Below are 9,586 nucleotides of genomic sequence, written 5' to 3'. Positions count from 1 at the left end.
ATGATTTACAGCCTCCCCAACTCTCAGATCCCTTTCTTTAATCCACCAGGCTCCCCCTGTTTGTCATTTCCAAAATCCATGTAGACCAGCCTTCACTTGATAACAACACTTTTCCTCTCCAAGTCTGTGTCTGTACATGTGAGGAACACATGGCAGCAACAGTCACATTTTACAGGTTAAAAAAATCTGAGGCCAGAAGCCAATTTTCTCTTCAAATCTGTACCGGCTTAATGAGGTGCCCAAGCAGCAGGTGTGGCTGGCTGCCTAAGGAAAAAAATCAGGGAACTCCATGAAACATCAAAGTCGGGTACTTTGGAGACCCAGACTAGATATGCCTCACAGTATTTACAAACTTTGTGATCTTGGACAAATTATAACGAACCTCTGTGATCCTCAGTTGCTGGTGAACTGTGAAAAGCAACGCGATTTTGTAGGCATATGGTGGTCCATTCCACAAAAGCACCAGGAGGTCCAGGCAGAGGCTGCCTGCACACTACTCTTCTTTGATCTGCACAACAGTCTTACTGCATCTCTTTAAGTCACTGAACACCTCCACCTAGCCTGTGATTCACAGTGTGCTCTCCTGACACTTGAGCTCTTGAAAAGCAGAGGCTTCAGAACAGACCCAAATGCTGAATTCCCAGATCACTTTTCATAGATGTGATTGACAAGCTTCCATTTTGTGAATGAACAGCATGAACAACTTCGGGAGGAAGAAGACTTTATTGTGCTTCAAGGAGAAACGTGTGGGAATCAGCTCGTGATTTTCTGAATCGCAGTGGCCTCTCTATCATCACTTGGCTCAGAGACAGGTGAGAGCCAGTGGTTGACACATACGTACTACAAAAATGAACTCCTGACATATTTAGCCTACTGGAGTACAATAACTCCCACTTGAGCTGACACCTACCCAATCATAAAAAAGAGAAACTAAGACTCAGGAAGGGAAAAATATCTAGTTTTATAGTAGCCAACAATAGCATTTTAGTTTTTTTTCATATAAGGTAAGTTATAACCTGGTACTTATACAGTTCCTGTATTGACCAAGATGGACTGGATGTGGCATATCAGGACTGAATTCAGCTGGACTCTCTTACGATCTCATGACTTTCAGGGCTGAGCAAATCTGAGTGTGAAAGAGGAAGAAGGTGCAAGGTCAGTAAGCAGATGGAGTAATTGTATTAGTCATTATTCTTTTACATTGTTATGACAAAAAAATTAGTAGCAACTTAAGAAGAGGTTCATTTTGGCTTATGGGAAGGCACAACACTTCTGTGTAGACTAGGAATTAGAGAACAGGGAATAGTAGACATTTGGCTTTTTTTAAAAAAAAATTCAGGCAGGTAGCACAGCATATGAGATGGTGCTATCTCCATTCAGGATGGGTATTAAAGTACCCTCCTAGACATTCTGAAACTCAGTTAGCTCAACTGTGAAGACAGCCATCACTGGTATTCTCTCTGGATTGTTGCTTCTTCTAAAATATGATAGGAGTAGGGTGACCAACTCTAAAGAGGGTTGGAGACCAAAATATATGACAATATTTTCTTCAGTCTTCTTGGAGATATTTGTTTCTGGATAATAGTGGACTGTCAACTATTAAGACTGAATATACCACATACCAAAAGTATAGAACACAGAGAAACCTAGCTGGTGTTCAGTTGGAAACTCCATCCCTCATGACCAGTGGTGTCCACAGTGCTGGAAAGTACTGTGCATGCTCCCGGAGGAGAAACGATATCATCAGTCTCACCTAGCTGCAAATTCTGCAAGTTATAGTCATGACATTCCTGGGAAAATATAATCATCCACACCATAGTGGCATGGGTATTACAGGAGTAGCCAACCATTTAAAAAAATGGATTTAAGTCCTCCTCCCTGAGATGGAACCCATCAAGAGCACTGGGCTGTCAACTTTTCCTCATGGTGAATAGGGACATTGGCAGGTGGCTGGTGACTGATGGGTTACAGATGTGTGCAGTGGTGAAGATGAAGGGATTTTTGAGAACCTGGCACTGAGGCTAGTGATGTGTGCTTCTGTGTGTGGTAGGTGATGCTGGGAGCAGCATCTGGAGACCACTGTTGTATAGAGACAGGCTATGAGAGAGCTGCCGGGTGCTGCTGCTGTGGTGCTGTGGTGCTGCTCTGGAGGGCATTTTGGAAAGATGTCAACTTGAAATTTTAATTGTTCACAAAATGTGAGGAGGAAAAAGGACAAATAATAAAGAATATGGGGGCTGAGAGTTTGCGAATTTGTTTTTTTTTTTTTTTTGAATGAGTTTCTAGGAACTACTTAACCCTTGACTTCTTAGAGTTATATGGTACTGAATAAGAAGCTACAATAAGAACCAAGCACTGCGTCTGTCTACATGGGGAACAGAAATGGGCATAAGTCCATTTTCTACGTATAAAACTATTGGCAAATAGGGATAATTTGTTTTTCTCAGTTATCATTTCCATGTCTTTTAACCCCTGTTCTTTTTCTTGTCCAGTTACTCTAGATAAGAATACTTGTACTGTGTTGAATAAAAATGGTTATGAAGGACATTTTTGTTTTGTTTTGCATCTTCGATGGGTAGATTAGATGTAGGGTTTGGGGATCCTGCGTCCACTCCACCACAGGGCATAGCTACTTGGCAGGGTGGGTGGGTGTCGGGCCATAGGGCAGCCCTGGGACACTGCTCTAGAGGTGGTAAAGCACAGTCTGAGGTATGGGACAGCGGAGATGGCTTGGGGTTCCCAGGCTTACAAGGAGGCTGGGGCCCACCTGGTTCTCAGGCTCTTGGACACCCAGGAGCTGCTGGAAGCCGCAGAAGAGCTGAGAATGGAGTCAGGCTGGATCTAGCCTGGGGCCAGGGATTCAGGGGTGAGGGTGGGGTGGGGAAAGGGGTAGCTAGTCTCTCCAGGATAGTCTTTGGTTTGTTGGCTTGAGCTTGGTGGCAGCTTGGTGGCAGCTGGGGCTGGGGGCGCAGAGAGGCTTTTTACAGGAGATTAGACTGCGGCTCAATAGGCGGAGGCCTTCTTCATGACTCCTCAGGGCAGATCCCGATGGAAAGAGACAGTCCATGGTTTTAAGGCATTTATTGTCATAGAGAAAAGTGGATGAGTAAAGCCATACTCCACTTCTCAGGGTGGGCCTGAGGTTAAATACCTTTTGCAGGGAGGAGTGTCTGGAAAGGAAAGTTTGCTGGCTAAATCCTCCAGGCTTTTAGGTACCTCATTAAAATGGAGATCTGTCTTGAGCCTAAGTGACCACAGGTCACATCTTCTACAGGTGGAGGGGTTGGGGCATTGTTCTTACATGACTGATGACCACAAATCTATGAGAGATGGGGGGCTGTGGCTAGTGACAGGGCCCTGGTGCCCTCAGGTGAAGCACCTACCATTCCTTCAGGATTTCCGGGGCTTCAAGCCTTAGCTCAACCGGGACCAAACTGCCTTTTTTGTTTCCTCAATTAGATGTCACTATGATGTTGGTTGTGAAGTTGTTACATGGAATCTTATTCATAAGTATCTACAAAATAAAATATCTAGGAATAAGTAACCAAAGAAGTGAAATATTTCTATAATAAGAATTACAAAACAGATGATAGAAGTTAAAGGAGAACACACAAACAAGCACACACACACACACACACACACATACACATTTAGAAGCCTTCCATATTGATGGACAAGAAGAACAAACATTGTTAATATATCAGATATGTCTATGGCAGCTTATTAGATTTAATACAATTAACATCCAAATGCTGATTTTTTTGTAGTTATTTTCCTAAACAACTCTAAACTTTCTATGGAAGCACAGAAGTCCCTGTATAGCCACAATGATCTTAGGTAAAAGGAACAAAGTTTTTGGCATCATATTATCTTATATCAAATATCCTACAAATCTATACTAAGAGATTTATAGCCATGGGATTATCATAAAAAAGAAACACAAATTAATGCAACAGAAATAGATTGCCCAGAGATTATCTCACATATTTATAGTCAGTTTATTTCCAGAAGAACACAAAAAACACAGAATAATGACAACCTCTCAATAAATGGTGTTTATGTGGGAAGTGGATATTTGTATGAAGGCTATCAAAATTTGACCTTTATTTCTCATCCAATAGATAAATAAAGAACAATAGGAACAATTTAAAGATCAAGGTTGGTCCAAGAGCAGTGTGTTTATAGCTCATTGACCTTCCTCCTCCCAAAGTTCACAAATAATTGTGAAAGAGGGGGCAGAATGATTATAAGAATGGTGGATAACTTCAAGGAAATAATTGTCTCCCAGACATAGTAGGGCAGCTACCTATGTGAACTCACAGAAGTTATGACATCATCTATAGGGCCCGTGAAAGCCGAAGATGGAGCAAATTCCAGCATGGCATGAGGTGAGCACAAAGTCCCACACCTGCTAGAGAAGCTAGCAAGTAATAGCTTCTCAGAGAGACAGTCTTGTTTAAGAGTGAAGCTCCTGGTAAGCTGGCCATACTTCAGTGGAAGGGTAAACATCCAACTCTATGTGGGCAGTACAAATTGACTTGACAGGGTGGGGGAGGACTCCAAGTTGGGTGAGTAGGGATGGGTGTGTGTGGATCTGGGAGGAGTTGGGAAGAAGCAGATATAATCGAAGTACATCGTGTGATAATCTCAAAGAACTAACAATTGTGTTTTAAAAATTGGATCAATGTTTTAAACATGAGACTGGAAATGAAACTAGTAGAAGAGAACATGGAGAAGTCAAGACAGGAAAAGCAATAAAGTGCCAGAGTTGTGAGGGGGAAAAATGCCCGCTGAGCTGAAGTTGGGTTCTGGAACCTGCATGGTGCAAGGAGAGAAGGAGAGAACAGACCTCTCCAGATAGGTCGTGTGCGTGTGCGTGTGTGTGTGTGCGTGTGTGTGTGTGTGTGTGTGTGTGTGTGTGTGTGTGTGTGTGTGTGTTAGAGAGAAAGAGAGGGGGAGAGAGAGGTAATGAAATATTTGAATAAGAATCAAAGGAAAATTAGGCGTCAAAAATCAGATGAAATTAGAGGGCTAAGGCAAAAGCAACCAATCACTAGAGTGAAGAAACAATCCATAGTAGAGAAAAATGCATGCGATTCAACTGGCAATGGATTAGTACCCTAAATGTGCAAGAAGTCTAAAAATAACAACCAAATATACTTAAAATAATATGATCGGACACTCGTTAAAGGAAACAAGTGAAATGGTCAACACATTACAAAACTTCATTAGCTGCCAAGAGAAATGCAAGTCAACACCACAATGTGATAATATCTTACTTTAGTCTAGAAAGACTATTCCCCCTCACACACACACACTCATCACCACCTATGCCAAATGCTGGCAAAGATGTGGAGAAAAGGGAACCCATACACTTTCAGTAAGGACATAAGTTAACTACAGTTACTGTGGAGCACAGTGCAGAGGGCTTCTATAATACCGTCCACCACAGAATGCAGCAACTTCACCTCTGAATGTACATGGAAAAGAAATGACAGTGACCTGCTTGTTACTGTGCTATCTACAATTGCTAAAATTTGGCTGTTCATTAAGAGGCTGATGGACAAAGAAAATTTGGTCTACATACACAATAGCAATTATTCACATATAAAGGAATATTTCATTATTTGCAGCAAAGTAGATGAAATGTCAGGAAAAGAAAGATAAATTTCACATAGAGCACAGCCGTCACTACTAGAGGCAGGGAGGAGGGGGATAATAATAAGCTAGATGACAAGTATTCTAATAGTTAGACAACAGAGCTAATTTTGTGTTATGTAGTTTAGAACTGGGAAGGGAGTATAGTTTGAAGAGTCCTATAATATACATACGAATTACTAGGTGGCATTAGAATACATTTAAAAAAGGATTTAGAAACCTCCAAGTCCAGAGAAATGATAACAAGGAACCATTAATTACCTCAAATTAATTAGTACTTATTGTACATGTCTATTAGATAACCCATAAATAAATTTACAAATTCTAATAAAAATTCTAGGAAAATTATATGGAAATGCAACTATCCAAAATTTGTTATTCCATACTACATACAAGTGCCAGATCATTACACTGAATCATATAAAATTGTACAATTAAAAGAATAATTAAAAACCTTATAAGAGCAGATGGTGTTTGAGATGAGATTGTAGGGATGGGAGAGACCTTTACCAGGAGAAGAAGCAATAACAATGGGTCAGGTGACAATGTTTTTAAAGGAAACAATACCGTGCACATAGGTAGCATCATATAGGTAGCAATGTTTCTTGGGCAGCAAATTGTGACTTGGCACAGTTAGAGTAGGGCTTGGCGGAGAAGAAGTGGGGCAAGAAAAGGTGTTCAGATCCTAAGAGCCTACAGATCAGATTCATAAGGACTTCTGTCCCAGAGGGCAGCCATAAGCAATGGAAAAATGATAGCCAAGTAGAACTGGATGAAAGATGCATCTCAACACACTACTCAAGCAGCTGTGGGCATCTGTAGGAGGTGAGAGTGGCTGCAGCAGAGCCACTCATGCAAAGACAGTCCCCTTGTCCAGTTAAGACCAGATAAATCAGAGACCTAGACACTTGGGACATGGGAGAGGTAGCAGATAAAAATGGAAGGGAGAAATGTTGCAAATCCTTACATTTAAAATTCATGAGTTGTTCTACAGTGGCCCCACAGACAAGTATGAAGCTGGGGTTTGGGATGTCCTAGGAAATGAGAAGCCCCAAGAGGAATGCTATTTTGTGAGTTCCCTTGACTGGTGTCTTAGTTAGGGCTTTTATTGCTGTAATGAAAGCACCTTGGGGAGGAGAGGTTTTACTTCATCTTAAAACTCTTTGGTTATACTCCATCAATGAGGAAAATCAGAGCAAGAGTTCTTGAACTGTATCTTATTGGATTGCCCCCTACCTTGCTCAGCCTGCTGGGGACTACCTGCCCAGAGGTGGCACTTCCTACAGTGAGCTCCACCCACATCAAGACAACAGTCTACAAGCTTGCCAAAGGCCAATCTTACAAGGACATTTTTTTTTCTGAATTGTGAATCTCTTTTCCCAAATGACTCTGGCTTGTGTCTAGTTGACATGCTACTAACTGACAGAGCTGGGTATATTTGGTAGGAAGGAATATTACAGTGTGTGTAAGAGACTCCCCGAAGCCGAAGGTGGTGAAACACAGTTAAGGAACTTGAGGAATGTGGCCCGAGGCTGGAGATTTCGATCGTGGCAAAATGACCTCAGATGTGGAAGAGTATTGGAAGCTGCTATGGTTTGACTACTGGTGTCCCCTCCTACAGAATCTCAAAGGTCAATGTGGTAATGTTAAGATTATTTAAGATGTGATTAAATCTTGAGACCTCCCTTATGAGTGGATGCAGGCCATGCCATAGAGGTCTCAGAGTTTCAACTCCTTCTGCCTTTCAGCTTTTCACCATGTAAGGACACAATGATCATCTCTTCTGGAAGAAGTACCATCTTTTAAGCAGAGAACATCCTTCACAAAATAAAGGAACTTGCAGGTGCTTCTTAATATACAGAATTTTCAGAAATAAATTTCTTTATACACTAGCTAGTCCCAGGCATTTTGTTATAGTAGTACAGGCTGGACTAAGACAAAAACCACTGTGTTGGGTCTCCTCACCACCTCTCTGCATACTCACTAAGCAGCTGCTCACTCGTTGCTAGCCTCCCTCTTGTCACAAGAAGATGCCCACCTCTCATCACATAGCATGTCTGTGCTGAATCCTTTTGATACTGAACCTCCACCCACCAATGCGGTTTCAACCTGTCTTAGCCAGAGAAAGCTGTGTCTTTCAAAGTATGGTCTAAGAATTCTTGCTCAAAAATAAATGATTAATGATGGCATTACCACAGCAAGCCAGTGCCTTGATTGAAATTGATTTTCATTTTTTTCCCCTCATTTGAGGCTCAATAGTATTTCAAGCTGCTTGTCAAACAAAGCAGAATCACGGCTAAACTAATGAAAGATTTTTTTTTTTCATCCACAGTTAAGAAATAAGGATCTTGCAGCAGTATGACCTGAGCATGGAAAAGCGTTGTGGTGATGACTCTAAGCATGATGGGTTGCCTTCTCTCACTCCTGCTTCCTTTATTCTACTCCTACTCCAAACCTCATCTTCCTGGTTTCTTCCATTGTCACTTATCCAACTGCCTTCTTCCTCCTTCCTTCCCCACCCAGCTCTTTCTCACTCCAGGTTTCTGTCTCATTCCACACATAGAAGTAAAGTCTGACACTTCTGTGATGTTTCACAGATCATGAAGCCAAATGGAACACATGATCTCATCAACCTCACAGCCACCCGTGGAGAATGGTGCTGTCCCCATTCTGCAGATGATGAAAACAGAGGCCAAGCAGGATGAGGTCACTTGCCTGAAGCCACATAGCCATGAGGAGGCAGAGGTAAGATGGCAGCTTGTTTTGTTTTTCCTTTCAACTTTATAAGTCACAGAGATTCCGACATGAAAACCTGCACTGCATTTTCCTGCATAGGAACAAAATCTTGTCCATGTTCAAGGACCTCAGAGAATAGCTGCTGTTTCCTAAGAAGATTTTTCAGAGAGCATCACAGGATTATTTTTCTTCTTGAAACTTCTCTCGAATTATGGGGAAGCCCTCCTTTAAATCACTGGAATCTTTTGATGCTCAAGATGACATGTGAATAACACTGTGTCCACAGGTAGATAGGCTTTGAGTCTCAAGCCAACCAACTGTGGCTCATTTACTAGATTGTCAGGAGTTTTGTGAACTCTTGGTTGAACACAGCAGATTTCTAAATATTAAATTATTGGTGAAAAAAGATCAAAGATATACTAAATTCACTACTTCTTGATTATTTTATTCTAATTTATGACCACTGCTATGACTTCTGTAGTCTGGAGGTGGCTCACATACATGTGAGCAGAGAAAATAAGAACATTAATGTGCTTTTGCTTATCTTTCCCCATGTCTGAGTCCAGTGACATCCCACTGGATGTTGGAATTGAACAAAAGAGAAATATTTACACTTCGGAAATTGGCAGAAGTTATTTTTTCTTCCTCAGGAGACCATCTGTTAAACATTTACTAGTCCATTGCTGACTAAAGGACTGTGGTCAAGAGTTGAATGGCTTGACTTATTGTCTTTTTTTGCTGAAATGAACTTGGGCAGGAGAGAGAACGGTGTCTATAGGAGAATAAAGAGGAAGTGATTCATGCCTCCCCTTTTCCACGTTGGTGGTGCTGATAAAAGTAGCAATGGTGTGAGTTGTTTAACAGCACAGTGGACTGGAGAATCTCATTCCTGGCCACTGGATGAACAATGGGTCAGTTAACTCTTGTCCAAATTAATTACTAATTCCAAACAGTAGCCGGAGCTGGGGGACTTATTCATCTATATATTCATACATAAAGTAACCCGATGTTATTTTAAGTGCTTAGAGTGCAACAGCAGATATAGCAGCTATGATCCTTAGCTTCTGATTGCTTTGGCTGGGAGTCTTAATTTTGGCACCTTCCTAGCGATCTCAGCACATGCTTGGAGATTGTGTTCAGTAAACTGGGTGAACCATCTGGAAGGGAGGGAACTCTCATGTCCTCTCCTGTC

Source organism: Mus caroli, unplaced genomic scaffold (genome assembly GCF_978045245.1).
Source record: "Mus caroli unplaced genomic scaffold, Mus_caroli_1 scaffold_6, whole genome shotgun sequence".
Lineage (NCBI taxonomy): Eukaryota > Metazoa > Chordata > Mammalia > Rodentia > Muridae > Mus > Mus caroli.
The sequence above is the reverse complement of the archived record's forward strand: the minus strand, read 5'-3'. Positions refer to the sequence as shown.